Source organism: Hypanus sabinus, chromosome X1 (assembly GCF_030144855.1).
Source record: "Hypanus sabinus isolate sHypSab1 chromosome X1, sHypSab1.hap1, whole genome shotgun sequence".
Taxonomy (NCBI): Eukaryota; Metazoa; Chordata; class Chondrichthyes; order Myliobatiformes; family Dasyatidae; genus Hypanus; species Hypanus sabinus.
The window spans coordinates 18,990,595-19,011,384 of NC_082738.1; the positions used below are offsets into that span (position 1 = coordinate 18,990,595).

At 43.9% G+C, this 20,790-nt stretch overlaps 1 pseudogene; it reads left to right on the forward strand.

Annotated features, from left to right (window-relative positions):
* Nucleotides 1-1,832: 1,832 nt before the first annotated feature.
* On the forward strand, nt 1,833-13,831 carry LOC132384997 (uncharacterized; annotated as a pseudogene).
* Nucleotides 13,832-20,790: the final 6,959 nt, after the last annotated feature.

Genomic DNA, 20,790 nt, shown 5'->3' on the forward strand with positions numbered 1-20,790 from the left:
TATGGATAGGGGAATCAAGGGATATGGGGACAAGGCAGGAACCGGGTATTGATAGTAGATGATTAGCCATGATCTCAGAATGGCGGTGCAGGCTCGAAGGGCCGAATGGTCTACTTCTGCACCTATTGTCTATTGTCTATAAACGTGACCACGACATCTTGGAGACTGAGGCCGGGACAGTGTCTCCAATCGCCTTTATACAGGGGTCTGTGGGAGGAGCCACAGGAGCAGTCAGCAGAGGGGCGTGTCCAGACAGGTATACATAGTTTACCTCAGTCTGAAGGTAGCCACCCCAGCCTGAATGGGGAGTGAACACAAATGAACTGGGCATTTCAGTGACTGGGCCAGCAATCAAAAGGGAAGTCTGGGAGGTGGTGCTGCTTGTGTGAGGTCCTTGAAGCCTTTCAAATAGAGACCAGCCCAAACCCTCCTGTAGGTCGGTTGAAGGGACCGAAAGACTTGTCAGATTATTTTGACTATCTTTTGTCATGGCATGGAGTGTGAACTGTTTCCCATGAACCTGATACAGTTACCTTGCTGGTGTCTCTGCCCACAGAGTAACTATTGATAGCCACTGCTGAGTTTCAGCTATCAGATACTGAAGATAAACTGCAATGGGGCAGCAGGAAAAAAAGCAACAAGCACATGAACAACAAAAGTACATTTTATAGACTGTTTGACATTGAGAGAGCAAAAATACCCAAGAAGTGGATGTGATCAAATTTCTGGGATATTTTATTGCCACCTCTGCTTACTCTTGTAGATACCAGGTTGGGGATGAGAGTGTAGATGTAGATGCAGATATGTGAGTAACTGGGGGAGGGATCCAAAGTGAAGGGCATTTTCACTGCCCTACTTAATTAGATCCTCCTTAATGTTTGTCCTTCCACAAATTTCTGTCCAGTGGCCAAGAGGAGGGAACATTCTGGAGTTATGTAAATATAGCATATATATATTCAAGCAAGAATCAATTCTTATTGTAAATTGCAAGCATAAATTGAGGTGCTACATTTTGCTAGGAATAATCAAAATAGGACATACATGGTAAATGGTAGGGCATTGAGGAATGCAGTAGAACAGAGTGATCTAGGAATAATGGTGCATAGTTCCCTGAAGGTGGAATCTCATGTGAATAGGGTGGTGAAGAAAGCTTTTGGTATGCTGGCCTTTATAAATCAGAGCATTGAGTATAGGAGATGGGATGTAATGTTGAAATTGTACAAGGCATTGGTGAGGCCAAATTTGGAGTATTGTGTACAGTTCTGGTCACCGAATTATAGGAAAGATGTCAACAAAATAGAGAGAGTACAGAGGAGATTTACTAGAATGTTACCTGGGTTTCAGCACCTAAGTTACAGAGAAAGGTTGAACAAGTTATGTCTTTATTCTTTAGAGCGTAGAAGGTTGAGGGGGGACTTGATAGAGGTATTTAAAATTATGAGGGGGATAGATAGAGTTGACGTGGATAGGCTTTTTCCATTGAGAGTAGGGGAGATTCAAACAAGAGGATATGAGTTGAGAGTTAAGGGCAAAAGTTTAGGGGTAACGTGTGGGGGAACTTCTTTACTCAGGGATTGGTAGCTGTGTGGAACGAGCTTCCAGTAGAAGTGGTAGAGGCAGGTTTGATTTTGTCATTTAAAGTAAAATAGAATAGGTATCTGGACAGGAAAGGAATGGAGGGTTATGGGCTGAGTGCGGGTCAGTGGGACTAGGTGAGAGTAAGTGTTCGGCACGGGCTAGAAGGGCCAAGATGGCCTGTTTCCGTGCTGTAATTGTTACATAATTATATAAATTGGTGTTAAAAGCACAAGCTGGACCCCAGTCTAAGGTATATGGCGTGCAAAATGGTAACCATGAGATATTTGCAAATGTAACAGCCAAACGTTAAGACACTGGGGTTGTGTTAATTGGCCTGTATCAATCCAGGCGTCTGTGGGTGTAAGTCATGCCCCTTTCTCACTGCTGCCATCAGGAAGATGATACAGGAGGCCTCCAGACTCACACTTCCAGGTTCAGGAACAGTTTTTTGCCCTCGACTATCAGGCTTTTGAACCAGTGGAGGCAACTTCACTCAGCTTCACTTGCTCCATCACCGAACTGTCCCCACAAGCTGTGAACTCACCTTCAAGGACTCTTCATCTCATGTTCTCAATATTTCTTGCTTATTTATTTATTATTATTATTTCTTTTTTTCTTTTGTATGTCAGTAAGACAAAGGATCTGATTATTAACTTCAGGAGAAGGAAACCAGAGGTCCATGAGCCAGTCCCCATCGGAGGATCAGAGATGGAGAGGGTCAGCAACTGTAAATTCCTCACTGTTATTATTTTGGAGGGCCTGTCCTAGGCTCAGCGTGTAAGTGCAACTATGAAGAAAGCATGGCAGTGCCTCTACTTTCTTAGGAGTTTGCAGAGATTTTCCGTGACATCTAAAACTTTGACAAACTTTCATAGATATGTAGTGGAGAGTATATTGACTGGCTGCATCACAGCCTGGTATGGAAACACCAATGCCCTTGAACGGAAAATCCTATGAAAAGTCCGTCGCAGGTAAAGCCCTCCCCGCCACTGAGCATATTTAAATGGAGCATTGTCACTAGAAAGCAGCATCCATCATCAGGGACCCCACCACCCAGGCCATGCTCTCTTCTCACAGCTGCCATCAGGATAGAGGTACAGGAGCCTCAGGACCCACACCACCAGGTTCAGATAACAGTTATTACCCCTCAACCAACAGGCTCCTGAACTTGAGGGATTAACTTCACTCAACTTCACTTGCCCCATCAATGAAATGTTTCCACAGCCAATAGACTCACTTTTAAGGACTCTTCCTATTATAGTCTTGATATTTATTGCTTACTGGCATTTATCTATCTATCTATCTATCTATCTATTTATCTATTTATTTATTTATTTATTTATTTATTTATTCTTTCTTTTTGTATTTGTACAGTTTGTTATCTTTTGCTCTCCGGTTGAATGCCCTAGTTAGGCAGTCTTTCATTGATTCTGCTATAGTTATTATCATTCTATGGATTTATTGAGTATACCCACAAGAAAATGAACCTCAGGTTTGCATATGGTGACATATATATATATACTTTGAATCATAGAACCATAGAACACTACAGCACAGTACAGGCCCTTCAGCCCTCCATGTTGTGCCGACCCATATAATCCTTAAAAAAAGTACTAAACCCACACTACCCCATAACCCTCCATTTTTCTTTCATCCATGTGCCTGTCCAAGAGGCTCTTAACTTACCCCTGATGTCTCCCTTAAACTTCCCTCCCTTAATTTTGTACATATGCCCTCTGGTGTTTGCTATTGGTGCCCTGGGAAACAGGTACTGACTATCCACCCTATCTATGCCTCTCATAATCTTGTAGACCTCTATCAAGTCCCCTCTCATTCTTCTACGCTCCAAAGAGAAAGGTCCCAGCTCTGCTAACCTTGCTTCATATGATTTGTTCTCCAAACCAGGCAACATCCTAGTAATCTCCTCTGCACCCTCTCCATAGCTTCCACATCCTTCCTATAATGACATGACCAGAATTGAACACAATACTCTATAGATAATAGACAATAGACAATAGGTGCAGAAGTAGACCATTCGGCCCCTCGAGTCTGCACCGCCATTCTGAGATCATGGCTGATCATTCACTATCAATACCCAGTCCCTGCCTTGTCCCCATATCCCTTGATTCCCCTATCCATCAGATATCTATCTAGCTCCTTCTTGAAAGCATCCCAGAGAATTGGCCTCCACCGTCTTCCGAGGCAGTGCATCTCACACCTCCACAACTCTCTGGGAGAAGAAGTTCTTCCTCAACTCTGTTTTAAATAACTGACCTCTTATTCTCAATCCATGCCCTCTGGTATTGGACTCTCCCAACATCTGGAACATATTTCCTGCCTCAATCCTATCAAATCCTTTAATTATCTTAAACCTTTCAATCAGATCCCCTCTCAATCTCCTCAATTCCAGTGTGTACAAGCCCAATCTCTCCAATCTCTCTGCGTAAGACAGCCCTGCCATCCCAGGAATCAACCTAGTGAATCTACGCTGCACTTCCTCAATTGCCAGAATGTCCTTCCTTAAACCTGGAGACCAAAACTGTACACAATATTCCAGGTGTGGTCTCACCAGGGCCCTGTACAAATGCAAAAGGACATCCTTGCTCTTGTACTCAATTCCCCTTGTAATAAAGGCCAACATTCCATTTGCCCTCTTCACTGCCTGTTGCACTTGCTCATTCACCTTCATTGACTGATGAACTAGGACTCCTAGGTCTCTTTGCATTTCTCCCTTACCTAACTCTACACCGTTCAGACAATACTCTGCCCTCTTGTTCCTGCTTCCAAAGTGGATAACTTCATATTTATTCACATTGAATGACATCTGCCAAGTATCTGCCCACTCACCCAGCCTATCCAAGTCTCCCTGTATTCTCCTAACGTCCTCTTCGCATGTCACACTGCCACCCAGTTTAGTGTCGTCAGCAAACTTGCTGATATAGTTTTCAATGCCCTCATCTAAATCGTTGACATAAATCGTAAAGAGCTGTGGTCCCAATACAGAGCCCTGTGGTACCCCACTAGTCACCTCCAGCCAGTCCGAGAAACACCCATTCACTGCTACCCTTTACTTTCTATCTGCCAACCAGTTTTCTATCCATGTTGAAACCCTGCCCCCAATGCCATGAGCTCTGATTTTACTCACCAATCTCCTATGTGGCACCTAATTGAATGCCTTCTGAAAATCTAGGTACACTACATCCACTGGCTTACCCTCGTCTAACATCCTTGTTACACCCTTAAAAAACTCCAACAGATTAGTCAAGCATGATTTGCCCTTGGTAAATCCATGCTGGCTCGGCCTAATCCTATTACTGCCATCAAGATATGCCACTATTTCGTCCTTAATAATGGACTCAAGCATCTTCCCCACGACTGAAGTTAGGCTAACAGGGCGATAGTTCTCCGTTTTCTCCTTCCCTCCCTTCTTGAAAAGTGGGATAACATTAGCCACTCTCCAATCTTCAGGAACTGATCCTGAATCTAAGGAACACTGGAAAATGATTACCAATGCATCTGCAATTTCCTGAGCCACCTCTTTTAGAACCCTCGGATGCAGACCATCTGGACCCGGGGATTTATTAGCCTTCAGTCCTATCAGTCTACTCATCACAGTTTCTTTCCTAATGTCAATCTGTTTCAATTCCTCTGATATCTTATGACCCTGGCCCATCCATACATCTGGGAGATTGCTTGTGTCCTCCCTGGTGAAGACAGATCTAAAGTACGCATTAAATTCTGTTGCCATTTCCCTGTTTCCCATAACAATTTCTCCCAATTCATTCTTCAAGGGGCCAACATTGTTCTTAATTATCTTCTTTCTCTTCACATAGCTAAAAAAGCTTTTGCTATCCCCTTTTATATTCCTGGCTAGACTGAGCTCATACCTGATTTTTTCTCTCCGTATTGCTTTTTTAGTTAAGATCTGCTGTTCCTTAAAACTTTCCCAATCATCTGTATTCCCACTCATCTTAGCCCTGTCATACTTCTTTTTCTTTAATGCTATACAATCTCTGACTTCCTTTGTCAACCACTGTGGCCCCTTCCCCCTCTTTGAATCCTTCCTTCTCATTGGAATGAACTGCTTTTGCATCTTTTGTATTATCCCCAAGAATATCTGCCACTGCTGATCCACTGTCTTTCCTGCCAGGGCATCCGCCCATTTAACTTTGGCCAGCTCTTCCCTCATGGCTCCGTAGTCTCCTTTATTTAATTGCAACACTGACACCTCTGATCTGCCCTTATCCCTCTCAAATTGTAGATAAAAACTTATCATGTTATGATCACTACTTCCTAATGGCTCCTTTACTTCAAGATCACTTATCAATTCCTGTTCATTACACATCACCAAGTCCAAAATAGCCTCGTTCCTGGTAGGCTCAAGCACAAGCTGTTCCAAAAATACATCCCTTAGACCGGGGGTCGGCAACCTGCGGCTCCCGAGCCATTTGTGGCTCTTTCACCTCTGTGCTGCGGCTCCCTGTGGCTTTGGGAAATAATTGGTCAGTATTTAATTAAAATATATTTTATGTTAGTTTGTTAGCTTTTGAAATGTAATTCTAAATTTGAAGATTATGGTGATCTTGTACAATCTAAGTGTGGCGACACATTTCCTGGCACATCCGAAACGGCTCACAATTAGCCAGCATTCCGGCTAAGGGAGATAGCCTACGGGGGTTTGTGAGTACGCGTCTTTTGCAGCATCTGCGTCCATGGGGGCTGGGTTGAGGGAGGCTTAAAAGCAAGGCTGTTTAGTTCGAATAAAGTTATTCGACTGCAGTTTACTGACTGCGTGAGCACACCGCTACAACGTGTTTTTATCGCTATTAATATACGTCACCACTGCCAATACCTGACACCCGCCAGTGCGCGATTTCTTTAATTTTTCGATCCAAGGTAAGCCAACTATGGAGAATTCTAAAAAAAGAAAAGTGACTGAAGAAAACAGAACGTTTAATGATACGTGGACAGATTCATTTGCTTTCACTGTTGACGAGACTGGTTTACCGGTATGCTTAATATGCAATGAGAAACTAGCAAACAACAAAAAGTCAAATGTCGCAAGGCATTTCCAGAATAAACATGCAGCCTTTGCTCAAAAATATCCGGATGGAGATGAGAGAAAAAAAGCCGTTTCGGAACTGATGCGGAAGGTTGATCTGAGCAAAAATCATTTCCAGAAATGGATGAAGTCTGGAAAATCAACGACATACGCCAGTTATATTGCCGCTCAGGAAATAGTCAGGCACGGGAAGCAGTTTACAGATGGTGAATATATAAAAGAATCTTTCATTAAGATTTCAGAACATCTATTCACGGACTTTAAAAACAAGAGTGAAATTGTGCAGAAAATCAGGGATATGCCCCTCTCTGCAAAGACTGTCAAAGACAGAACCATAAAAATGGCAGAAGACATCACAAGACAGCAAATTAAAGACATCAATTCAGCTGTGGCCTACTCGATTGCCTGTGACGAGTCTAAAGACAAAGGTGATATTGAACAAATAGCGTTGTTCTGCCGGTATGTAAACTCTGCCGGGCCACAGGAAGAACTGATTGAGTTGATACCTCTAAAAGACCAAACACGGGGGGAGGACATCTGTGAGGCTGTCTTGAATTGTTTAAGAGCCAAAGGAATAAAGACCACCCATCTGGTGTCAGTAGCTACTGATGGGGCACCGAATATGACGGGAACGCACAAGGGATTTGTGGCTTTACTGCAGAAGTCGCTGGACAGAAAGCTGCTGACTTTTCACTGCATCTTGCACCAAGAGGCACTGTGCGCTCAAACATTTCCTCCGGAATGCACAGAAGTAATGGATGTTGTCATTCAGATTGTCAATAAAATAATGGCAAAAAGTTTAAATCACCGTCAATTCCGTTTGTTACTGGACGAGCTGGAAAGCGCATATTCTGATCTCCTGCTGCACAACAAAGTCCAGTGGCTGTCCAAAGGGGAGGTGCTGAAACGCTTTGTCGCGTGTCTGGAAGAAGTGAAAACTTTCCTGGGCAGCAAAGGGCTCAACTTTCCTGAGCTGGAACAGCCAGAGTGGCTGGAAAAGCTACACTTCATGGTAGACATGACAGCGCACCTGAACACGCTGAACACAGCTCTTCAACGGGGTAAGGACGTACAGCCCTGCACATGTTGGAGGATGTTTTGGCATTCGAGCGCAAGTTGACGTTGCTTGCCAGAGATTTACAGAAAGGCACATTGTCTCACTTCCCCAATTTGAGAGAGTTCAAACAAGGTCACGACATGATAAATTCGGAGTATTTACATTCTGCAATCATCGCAATGCAAACATCGTTTGGGAAATGCTTCTGTGAGTTCAGAGAGGAAAAAAACACATTATCCTTCCCGGTCACTCCCCTAAGCATCGATCCATCCCTACTAAATACGACTGCATTGTCAGGTGTGAGTCAACCTGAACAAGTATGATAAATATTTTAATTGCCTATTATTTTACGTATATTCATATGTTTTCATTGTTCAGTGAAATAGTCCTTTTATTTTTCAGGTTGACAGCTGGCTGACGTTATTTTTGGTTTGCTGCTGGCGGCAAATTTAAGTTTGGCGTTTTTCATAAATACAAGAAGGACTCAAATAGACGTTGAGTATTTTACTTAAAAGTAACCTTCAACCCAACGTCTTTTTTTCGGAGTTCAAAATGTTTTTGTTGCATGCAGAAATGTAATTTCATTTTCTCTGCAGGAGTTCATCAATTTCATAAATGCAACACATTATAGTTTGTTTATACATAGCATAAAGGCAAAACAAAACGTTGTATGCAGTGTTATTTCATTTTAAATGTCAAGCGGGTTTTGCGGCTCCCAGTGTTTTCTTTTCTGTGGGAAATGGGTCCAAGTGGCTCTTTCAGTGGTAAAGGTTGCTGACCCCTGTCCTAGACACTCCACGAACTCCCTATCCTGGGGTCCAGCACCTACCTGATTCTCCCAGTCCACCTGCATGTTGAAATCTCCCATAACGACTGCATTACCTTTAGCACATGCCAATGTTAACTCCCTAATCAACTTGTACCCAATATCCACGCTACTGTTTGGGGGCCTGTACACAACACCCATTAGGGTCTTTATACCCTTACTGTTCCTCAGCTCAATCCACACAGACTCTACTTCCCCTGTTCCTAAGTCACCCCTTGCTAAGGACTGAATCTCATTCCTCACCAACAGGGCCACCCCACCCCCTCTTCCCATATTTCTGTCTCTACGATAGCACGTATACCCTGGTACACTCAATTCCCAGGCCTGATCCCCTTGCAGCCATGTCTCTGTTATCCCAACAATATCGTAGTTCCCCATTTTCATCTGAGCTTCAAGCTCATCTGTCTTATTTCTGACACTACGCACATTCAAGTATAGAATTCTTAGCCCATTCCTCCACTCTTTGCTTAAAACACTATTGTACCTAACCCAGCTCCTTGAACTTCCATTGGGCTAACTGCACCTTGAATTTTGATGACCTTCTCAAGATCACCCAAACCTTCTACACATTTAACCCCATGCTCCTTCTGACCAACCCTCTGTACATGTAACTTTTCCAACACATGTTCTGTCTCACCTTTCTCCTTTACACAACTAATATTTGGGAAACGTGTATTCCCCACCTGTCCCTTATCCTTCATCATATCATCTTCTCTCATATTCTGGATCCCTGCCCCCTGCACATCTAGTTTAAACCCCCCCGAGCAGCACTGGCAAACATTCCTGCAAGAATGTTAGCACCCCTCCAGTTCAGATGTAGACCGTCCCTTCGAAACAGATCCCAACGTCCCTGGAACAAAGACCAATTATCCAAAAACCTGAACCCTTCCTTCCTGCACCATGCTCTCAGCCTCGTATTAATGTGCATAATCATTCTATTCTTCGCCTCACTCGCACGTGGCACAGGGAGCAATCCCGAGATTGTCACCCTGGAGGTCCTGCCTTTCAGCTTCACTCCTAACTCCCTGAACTCTCTAAGCAGGACCCCCTCACTCACCTTACCTACATCGTTGGTCCCTACATGGACCACTACATCTGGGTTCATGCCCTCGTTCTCAAGAATAGCCTGAACCCGATCTAAGATGTCCCGGACCCTGGCACCAGGGAGGCAACATACCATCCGAGACTCCCGATCTGCCCCACAAAATCTCCTATCTGCCCCCCTAACTATAGAATCCCCTAAAACTATCGCTCTCTTCTCTTCCCTCCTCCCCTTTCTAGTTGAGGGTTCAACCTCTGTGCCAGAGGCAGGACCACTACAACTCATTCCTGGTAGGTCATCCCCATCAACAGTATCCAGTACGGTATACTTATTGTTAATGGGAATGGCCGCAGGGGTGCTCTGCTCTCTCTGCCTGCTCCCCCTGCCTCTCTGGACCATCACCCATCTGCCTACTTCTTGGATTTTTGGTGTGACTACCTCCTGATAACTATCTATCTCTGCCTCTGCCTCCCGAATGATCCGTAGTTCATCCAGCTCCTGCTCCAACTCCCTAACTCGGGCTGATAGGAGCTGCAGCTGGACGCACCTTTTGCAGGTGTGGTCATCAGGGACAACTGTGTTGACCCTGACTTCCCACATACTGCACACGGAGCACACCACTGCTCTGACTGTCTCCCCCATACCTGAACTGGATTAATAGAATGTCTAAAAAGCACCTAGCGACCTTACCTTCTTCCCCTCAGCGAGCAATCACACAGCCTTACCGAAGTCCCCTTACGCCGAAGCCCACTTAGCCAAAGCCCAGGACTCTGCTTCCACGGACTCCGCTGCCCGCTCGACGCTGAAAAGAAGTCCTGCCTCTAAGTGCGGTCTCACTAGAGATTTGTAGAGTTGCAACATGACTTCTCTATTCTTGAACTCAATCTCCCTGTTAATGAAGCCTAGCATCCCATAGGCCTTCTTAACTACTCTATCAACCTGTGCAGCAACCTTGAGGGATGTATGGATTTGAACCTCAAGGTCCCTTTGTTCATCCACACTCTTAAGTAACCGACCATTAACCCTGTACTCAGTCTTCTGGTTTCTCTTTCCAAAATGCATCACCTCACACTTGTCCGGATTGAACTCCATCTGCCATTTTTTTGCCCAACTCTGCAGCCTGTCTATATCCTCTTGTAACCTTCGACAACCTGCAGCTCTATCCACAACTCCTCCTATCTTCCTGTCATCCGCAAACTTACTCACCCATCCTTCTGCCTCTACGTTCAGGTCATTTATAAAAATCACAAATAGCAGGGGTCACAGGACAGATCCCTGTGGCACTCCACTAGTCACTGATAATAAAGTTACTTTGAACTTTAATCATATCCGATGACTTGGTCTGCACAGCCATCTGTGGCAATGAATTCCACAGATTCACCACACTCTGGCTAAAGAAATTCCTCCACATCTCTATTCTAAAGGGACGTCTCTCTATTCTGAAGCTCTGCCCTCTGGGTGTAGACTCCACCACTATAGGAAATATACTCTCGACTTCTACTCTAGCTAGGTCTTTCAACAGTCAATAGTTTTAATGAGATCCCCTCCCCTCATTCTTCTTAAGCCCAGCAAGTATAGGCCCAGAGTCATCAAATTCCTCATATGTTAATCCTTTCATTTACAGAATCATTCTTGTGAACCTCCTCTGGACCCTCTCCAATGCCAGCACATCATTTCTTAGATGTGATAAGGGGCCCAATACTCTAAATGCGTCCATATACTCCAAATCCCCGACACCATGCAATATCTGATCAAATGCCTTCTGGAATTCTGCCAGTTCCTCCTTGTACACAGCAAAAGCTAGCCTCAGTAATGGTGATGGTGACCATGACCATGCTGTCAGCAGGTTGTGTTCAAGCCTTCCCCGAAAACTGGAGCAGAGTCTAGATTTACAGATCTGTGCGATGCGAAGGGTGCGTAATGTAACAGGTCAAAGATGCAGTCAAAGCAGCAAGAGCAAGTTCAGCTCCTGGCCCCAGCAGAGTGCCTTACAAAGTCTACATGCTCCTTGTGTGACTCTGGAAGATCTTAAAGGTGGTCTGGCCGACAGGAAAGGTTGCTGCTCAGTGGAGGCAAGCGGAGGGTATCTGGATACCAAAAGAAGATTCAAGCAAAATCGAGCAGTTTCGTATCATCTTGCTGCTCAGCATTGAAGGGAAGATCTTCTTCAAGATTGTGGCCCAATGTTTAACTGAGTTCCTCTTGAAGAATGGATACATAGACACCTCAGTGCGGAAGGGGGGAGTCCCAGGAGTACCTGGATGCCTAGAGCACACAGGAGTGGTGACCCAGCTCATCCGGGAGGCAAGGGGAAACAGAGGAGACCTTGCAGCACTCTGGCTAGACATAACCAACGCCTATGGATCCATCCCACACAAGCTCGCTGAAACAGCACTGACTAGACGCCATGTTCCAGAGATGATCCGAAACTTCATTCTGGACTATTACGGCAACTTCAGGTTGAGAGTCTCCTCAAGATCACTAACATCAGCTTGGCATCGGCTGGAGAAGGGCCTAATCACTGGCTGCACAATCTCGGTGTCACTCTTCTCATTGTCCATGAACATGACTGTCAAGTCAGTGGAGGTGGTATGTAGAGGCCCCATGTCTAGATCTGGCACTTGGCAACCCTCCATAAGAGCATTCATGGATGACCTGACGGTGATGGCAACATCCGTCCCTGGGTGCAGATGGCTCCTTCAAGGGCTGGAACGGCTCATCTCATGGGCAAGGATGAGCTTTAAACCAGCCAAGTCCAGGTCTCTGGTCCTGAGGAAGGGAAGAGTGGCCGACCAGTTCCGCTTTACCCTGGGAGGATCCAGATTCCAGCGATGACAGAAAAACCGGTCAAGAGCCTGGGCCAGATCTTCGACAGTTCCCTAAAGGACACAGCCACACTTCAACAAACCAGAAGTGACTTGATAAACTGGTTGACAAATTGGGGCTTCCAGGAAAATTCAAAGCCTGGATGTACCAACATGGAGTCTTGCCAACGCTACTCTGGTCCTTTCTAGTCTACGAGGGGCCAATGTCGACAGTGGAGGCTCTAGAGAGACCATCAGTCAGTTTCTCTGGAGGTGGTTGGGCTCCCCTGGACCTTAAGCAGCGTTGCCCTGTATGGGCATTCCACCAAGCTGCAGCTCCCATCAGCAGCTCATCAGAGGAACTCAATGTCACTCAAGCCAGGGAGGTTATGACGTACCGAGACTCCTCTGATATTAAAGTCGCTTCGGCAGGAATTCGTGTGAAGACCGGAAGGGAGTGGCAGGCACAGGAAGCTGTCGACAGAGCGGAGGCTTGGCTGCAGCTCAACATTTTGGTGGGCGCTGTGGCGGTGGGGTGGGTAGGACTGGGCTGTTTTCCCAAACCACGCTACGACAAAACCTGCAGAAATGAGAAGCGCCAACTGGTTCAGGACAAGATAGGAGCAGAAGTGGAGGAAGAACGATACAGCAAATGGTCGGCATGTACAAACAGGGCGCCCGGACTAGGTGGGAGCAGGCGGAACCTCGCGAGTTCACCTGGACGCCAAGTTTCTCATCCAATCAGTCTGTGACGTTCTCCCAAGCCCGGCCAACCTGCACAGGTGGGGCATGGCAAACACTCCAGCATGCCAACTGTGCCAGAAGAGGGGCACTTTGGAGCATATCCTCAGTTGCTGCCCGAAGGCGTTGGGGGAAGGGCGATACCAATGGCACCATGACCACGCCCTGTCTATGGTGGAGGCAATCAGCACAGCGATTCAAGATGGCAAAAATCAGCACACTCCCAAACAGTCCATCACCTTTATTAGAGCGGGTTAGAAGGCTCAACATTGGCCTAGCTCCTCAGGAGGGCTTCTTGCCACTGCACGAGACTGGCAGCTCAAAGCTGACCTAGGGAGGCAGCTCAAGTTCCCAGAGATCATCGCAGCTACTCCACTCCGCCTGGACATGGTGTTAACATCGGAGTCTACAAGGCAAATGGTCCTGCTGGAACTTACTGTCGGGCTAAATACACAGATGTTGCTGCAGAATGCTGGAGCAATGGCTGGAGAGCTCGCTGGGTGCCGGGGCTTTGCTGGCCATTCATTACAGCGGACTCTTAAACTCCTTGAAGTTAAAGGACTGCAGTGCAGAAGAGCCACCAAGAACATTCTGGAGGCTGCTGAAAAGGCCTCGCGGTGGCTGTGGATCTGGAGGGGGGGATCCGTGGATTAGTGCACCACTTGGACACAAGTCGGGGGCTGATCACCCCCAGCTGGCTTGCCCGGGCAAGGGTGTCTGATGATTAAAGACCCGAAAAATCCTATGGCCCTGGGTTCATCACTGAAGACGTGTCCAAGTAGCACCAGAAGGTGTATTCTACAACTTCCATGCAGAATGCTTTGAGTACGTGGAACAGAGGAAGTGGTACGGGAGGATAGAATTACAGCATAACATTTAAAAGGCATTTGGACTGGTACATGGTTAAGTAAGGTTTAGGGGGACATGGGTCAAACGTGGGCAAATGGGACTAGGTCAGCTGGGCAACTCACTTGTATAGCTCTGTAACCTAACACAAAGATTGGTGGAGGTAACCAAAATGTAGCAAACCAGTAGATTGCATAGGAGGAAAGAGAGACAGAGTTTAGGGAGAGAATTCCATGCCATGCTGCTCAAGGCACTGCAATCAATGAAGAAACTATCTAATTGTCAGAGTTGGAAGATCAAACCGGTCTCAGATGGTTTGGAGAGTAGGAGGTATAGAGGTTGAGGTCATGAAGAGAATTGGAAACACGAATGAGAATTTTAAAATGGAAATCCTGCTTACATGGAAATTTTAAAACAAAAGTTCTATCTATCTATCTATCTATCTATCTATCTATCTTTATATATCTATGGATATACAAACCCCATTTCCAGAAAAGTTGGGATATCTTCCAAAATGCAATAGAAACAAAAATCTGTGATATGTTAATTCACGTGAACCTTTACTTAACTGACAAAAGTACAAAGAAAAGATTTTCAATAGTTTTACTGACCAACTTAATTGTATTTTGTAAATATACACAAATTTAGAATTTGATGGCTGCAACACACTCAACAAAAGTTGGGACAGAGTTAAAATAAGATTGAAAAGTGCACAGAATATTCAAGTAACAGCGGTTTGGAAGACTCCACATTAAGCAGGCTAATTGGTAGCAGGTGAGGTATCATGACTGGGTATAAAAGTAGCGTCCATCAAAGGCTCAGTCTTTGCAAGCAAGGATGGGTCGTGACTCACCCCTTTGTGCCAAAATTCGTGAGAGAATTGTTAGTCAGTTCAAAAGGAACATTTCCCAATGCAAGATTGCAGAGAACTTAGGCCTTTCAACATCTACAGTACATAATATTGTGAAAAGATTCAGAGAATTCAGAGGCATCTCAGTGCGTAAAGGGCAAGGTTGGAAACCATTGTTGAATGCGTGTGATCTTCAAGCCCTCAGGTGGCACTGCCTAAGAAACTGTCATGCTACTGTGACAATTATAGCCACCTGGGCTCGGGAGTACTTCGGAAAACCATTGTCACTTAACACAGTCCATCGCTGCATCCAGAAATGCAACTTGAAGCTGTATTACACAAGGAGGAAGCCATACATCAACTCTATGCAGAAACGCCAGCGAGTTCTCTGGGCCCAAGCTCATCTCAGATGGACCGAAAGACTCTTGAACCATGTGCTGTGGTCAGATGAGTCCACATTTCAGCTAGTTTTCGGAAAAAACGGGCATCAAGTTCTCCGTGCCAAAGATGAAAACGACCATCCTGATTGTTATCAGCGAGAGGTGCAAAAGCCAGCATCTGTGATGGTACGGGGGTGCATCAGTGCCCACGGCATGGGTGAGTTGCATGTATGTGAAGGTACCATTGACTCTGAGACATATATTAGGATTTTAGAGAGACATATGTTGCCATCAAGGCGACGTCTCTTCCCGGGACGTCCATACTTATTTCAGCAGGATAATGCCAGACCACATTCTGCACGGGCTACAACAGCGTGGCTTTGTAGACACAGAGTGCGTGTGCTTGACTGGCCTGCTACCAGTCCAGATCTATCTCCTATTGAAAATGTACGGCACATCATGAAAAGGAGAATCAGACAACAGAGACCACGGACTGTTGAACAGCTAAAATCTTATATCAAGCAAGAATGGACAAAATTTCCAATTGTAAATCTACTACAATTAGTATCCTCAGTTCCAAAATGATTAAAAAGTGTTATTAAAAGGAAAGGTGATGTAACATAATGGTAAACATGCCTCTGTCCCAACTTTTGTTGAGTGTGTTGCAGCCATCAAATTCTAAATTTGTGTATATTTACAAAATACAATTAAGTTGGTCAGTAAAACTATTGAAAATCTTTTCTTTGTACTTTTGTCAGTTAAATAAAGGTTCACGTGAATTAACATATCACAGATTTTTGTTTTTATTGCATTTTGGAAAATATCCCAACTTTTCTGGAAATGGGCTTTGTAAATGTAGCAGCTACTATCTGAATAAAAGCAAGAAATTCCCCATTGTGACTTGACCAATGAAGTTGGAATAAATAATACCATTGTCATCTTGTTGGTGTCTGTCAGAACTGGTGGAAAGTGGATGGTACTTTTAATGGTTACTGAACTCCAAAACTATGCCTTTGGGCATGAAATGCCCAAAAGTATTTTTGAGACCAATTTTCTTTATTTATTCATTCATGGGATTTGGATATCATTGCCAAGGACAATAATTTATTGTCTATCTTTCATTGTTTGTTGAATTGAATAGTTTGTTGTTCTGACAGTTAAAAATGGAGTTACACATGTCAGTTAGAGTAGGGATAGCAAATGTCCTTCTCTGGGAGGCATTATTGAATCATACATGGGTTTACAGTACTCCAATACTATCTCGGACATCATTACTGATTTATTAAATTATTTATATTTATATTCCCCGGGAACCATGGCTTGAAGTCACATCATCAGATTAATAACCTGCAGAATCTGTTGTGGTTATGGGCAGATTAATAATCCAGGATACTACTCAGTAATTTGACCAAGTGAAAAACTGCACACACTGTCCCATATAAATATGTATTTTTGAAGGAACAAAATTATTAATGGAACTAGAATCTAAAACCAGATTTATTTCCATAAGCAACACTGCCTCTATGTGGCAAAATGGCACGCCTTTCTTGATATACAGGGTACATAAAATTTCTAGTCAGTTTATAATCGTAAATAATTCCATTTTGGTGAATTAATAGTAATTGGATTTTGAAGCAGGACCTTCAGTTTGAAATAATGTTTCTTCTATTGCAAAGCTGACTAACAAAGAGAAAGAAGCCTTAATCCTTGCATGCAAACAGTTGTTAAATTTCCCAACAAATCTATCATGACAAGCAGTTATTTGAAACATTAATTATGTAGTAGAAAATGTATACTTACGTAAAGTTTTTGTCAAGAGTGAAAATATTCTCAGAAGTTATGATGTTATGGTTGGAGTTTCCACAAGCCAAAAATCAAAGATGATCTCTATAAACTTTCTAGTCATTTTTTTTTCAGTCATCCATGTCGGGCAGGTCACATCATATGAACTCCTGACACCATTCACATGAAACAGGTACTCTATTCCGATACTCTGCCTTGCAAGCTTGCTAAGGTGAGTTTAAATTATCCTTGTAGAAGCGCAGCACCCGCACTGAGTTCTGAGAATCTCTGGTCTATGGCCTCTCAAAGTGGCAGGTTAATGAGCAGCACGCAGAAGCAGGGTGTAAATGATGGAAAGAGTGAACCATTCGCTTTGTTAAAGAGTCTGTACTTCCCCTGATGGCCTTATTAGTTATCTGGAACCCACAAAACTAGAAGGAAAGCAATTCAGAATCAGAAACAGGTTTATTATCACCAGCACATGCTGTGAAATTTGTTAACTTAGCAGCAACAGTTCAATGCAATACATGATAATATAGAAAGGAGGAAATTTAAAAATAAATCAATCACAGTAAGTATATATATGGAAATTGAATAGATTGAAAATAGTGCAAAAACAGAAATTTTTTTTTATAAAGCGAGGTCGTGGTCATGGGTTCAATGTCCATTGAGGAATCGGATGGCAGAGGGGAAGAAGCTGTTCCTGAATCGCTGAGTGTGGATCTTCAGGCTTCTGTATCTCCTATCTGATCAGGGCATTCCTGGGTGATGGGGTCCTTAATGATGGATGTCACCCTTCTGAGGCACCACTCCTTGAGGATGTCTTGGATACTATGGAGGTTAGTACCCAAGATGCAGCTGGATAATTTTACAACTTCTTTCAGTCCTGTGCAGTAGCCCACTGCCCCCTCTCCATACCAGACAGTGATGATGCCTGTCAGAATGCTCTCCACAGTACATCTATAGAAGTTTTCAAGTGCTTTAGTTGACCAAATCTCTTCAAACTCCTAATGAAATATAGCTGATGTCTTGCCTTCTTTATAGCTGCGTTAGATCAGGTTAGATCCTCAGAGATCTTGACACCCAGGAACTTGAAACTGCTCACTCTCTCCACTTCTGACCCCTCTATGAGGATTGGTATGTGTTCCTTCCTTTTACCCTTCCTGAAGTCCACAATCAGCCCTTTCATCTTATTGACATTGAGTGCCAGGTTGTTGCTGCGGCACCTCTCCACTAGATGGCATATCTCACTCCTGTATGCCCTCTTGTTGCCACCTGAGATTCTACCAACAATGGTTGCATCATCAGCAAATTTATAGATGATATTTGAGCTATGCATAGCCACACAGTCATGGGTACAGAGAGAGTAGAGCAGAGGGCTAAGCACACACCCTGAGGTGCGCCAGTGTTGATCGTCAGCGAGGAGGATATGTTATCACCAATCCGCACAGACTGTGGTCTTCTGGTTAGGAAGTCGAGGATCCAATTGCAGAGGGAAGTACAGAGGCCCAGGTTCTGCAACTTCTCAATCAGGATTGTGGGAATGATGGTGTTAAACCCTGAGCTATAGTCAATGAACAGCATCCTGACGTAGGTGTTTGTGTTGTCCAGGTGACCTAAAGCCGTGTGGAGAGCCATTGAGATTGTGTCTGCCATTGACCTATTGTGGCGATAGGCAAATTGCAGTGGGTCCAGGTCCTTGCTGAGGCAGGAGTTCAGTCAAGTGATAACCAACCTCTCAAAGCATTTCATCACCATAGATGTGAGTGCTGCTTGACAATAGTCATTAAGGCAGCTCACATTATTCTTCTTGGGCTCTGGTATAATTGTCTCTTTGAAGCAGGTAGGAACAGTAGCAGTGAGAGGTTGAAATTGTCCTTGAATACTCTCACCAGTTGGTTGACACGGGTTTTCAGAGCCTTACCAGGTACTCCATCTGGACCTGCCACCTTGTGAGAGTTCACCCTCCTTAAAGACAGCCTAATATTGGCCTCCAAGACAGAGATCACAGGGTCACTGGGTGTGGCAAGGATCTTCACAGTCGTAGTTATACTCTCCCTTTCAAGACAGGTATAGAATCATCGAATGCAAAGGAACGCCTCAGAGAAAATGGAGGTATGAGTAGATGTGTGTAAATATGCATGAATGTATGAATGTAAACTTAAGTGTATCTACATATACACTCAGTGTACCTCCTGTACCCAATAAAATGATCATTAAGTATATGTTCATTGTCTTCTGCTGCTGTAGCCCATCTACTTCAAGGTTCGATGTGTCGTGCATTTAGAGATGTTCTTCTGCACACCGCTGTTGTAACGTGTGGTTGTTTGAGTTACTGTCGCCTTCCTGTCAGCTTGAACCAGTCTGGCTATTGTCCTCTGACCTCTCTCATTAACAAGGTGTTTTTGCCCACAGGACTGCTGTTCACTGGATATTTTTTTGTTTTTTTTCACCTTTCTCTGCAAACTCTGGAGACTGTTGTGCATCAGTACCCCATGAGCTCATCAGTTTCTGATACTCAAACCACCTCGTCTAGCACCAACAATCATTCCATGGTCAAATCATCACATTTCCTCCCCATTCTGATGTTTTTTTCTGAACAACAACTGAACCTCTTGCCCAGGTCTGCATGCGTTTATGCATTGAGTTGCTGCCATGTGATTGGCTGATTAGATAATTGCATTAACAAGCACTGAGTGCATATATATGTATATCTGGGCATGAATGTTTAGAAATGCAAATATATGTGTGAAAAAGTGTATATGTATGTTCGTGGGTGTGTAAACACATTTGTGTATTGATGCAGATGCATATATTTGACTGGGAATACAAGCGTGCTTGTATACCTACCTATGTGTATGGGTTTGCTTCAATAAAGAACTCTCTAGATTGAAGCAGTTAAATCTGTTACTCAATTTTTTGCATGAATTCCTCAACCTAGAAGCCTATAAAATCATATAAAGAAGTAACAAAATGGTATAGAAAAAATTAATCCAGAATATTGTCTCAAATTAAATTGTAGGAGTAAAATGGCAAAATGGATAGATCTTCAAGGAGGGATTGCTGAACATTTTAAAGCAACATTACATTCTGCAATTTACCTGCAATAAATAAGTCAACAAGGATGATAAAAGGTTCACAAAATCTTTGTAATACCTTTCACAAAGGAAAAAATACCGTCAGACTGTTTCATCTCAAAACAGATCTTCACAGTCAACAGATATTCTCAAAAAATATTAGAATATTAATTCATCAAAATAAATGTAACTGCTCATTTAGAAGCACAGAGATTGTGAGACACCATAGGTTGCATTAACAACTTGTAGCCTGCAGGTGTCACGATATAACTTCAAATGAAAAGCAAGTTGGTGTGGGCGGTCCACCAGAATCAGAATCAAGTGTATAATCACTGACATATGTTGTGAAAATTGTTGTTTTGTGACAGCACTACAATGCAAAGCTTAAGAATTACTATAAGTTACAATCAATAAATAAGCAGGGCCAAAGAAGAATAGTGAGGTGGTGTTCATAGGTTCATGGACTGTTCATAAATCTGATGACAGAGGGAAAGAAGCTGATCCTAAAATGTTGAATGTGGGTCTTCAGGCTCCTGTACCTTGGTACCTTTAACGAGAAGAGGGCATGTCCCAGAGAGTGATGGACGCTGCCTTCTTGAGGCAGCACCAGTTTAAAATGTCCCCAATGGTGGGGAGGTTTGTGTCCGTGTTGAAATTAGCTCTGTTTACAATCCTCTGCAGCCTCTTTTGATCCTGTACATTGAAGCCTCCCTATCAGGCTGTGATGCAACCAGTCAGAATGGTC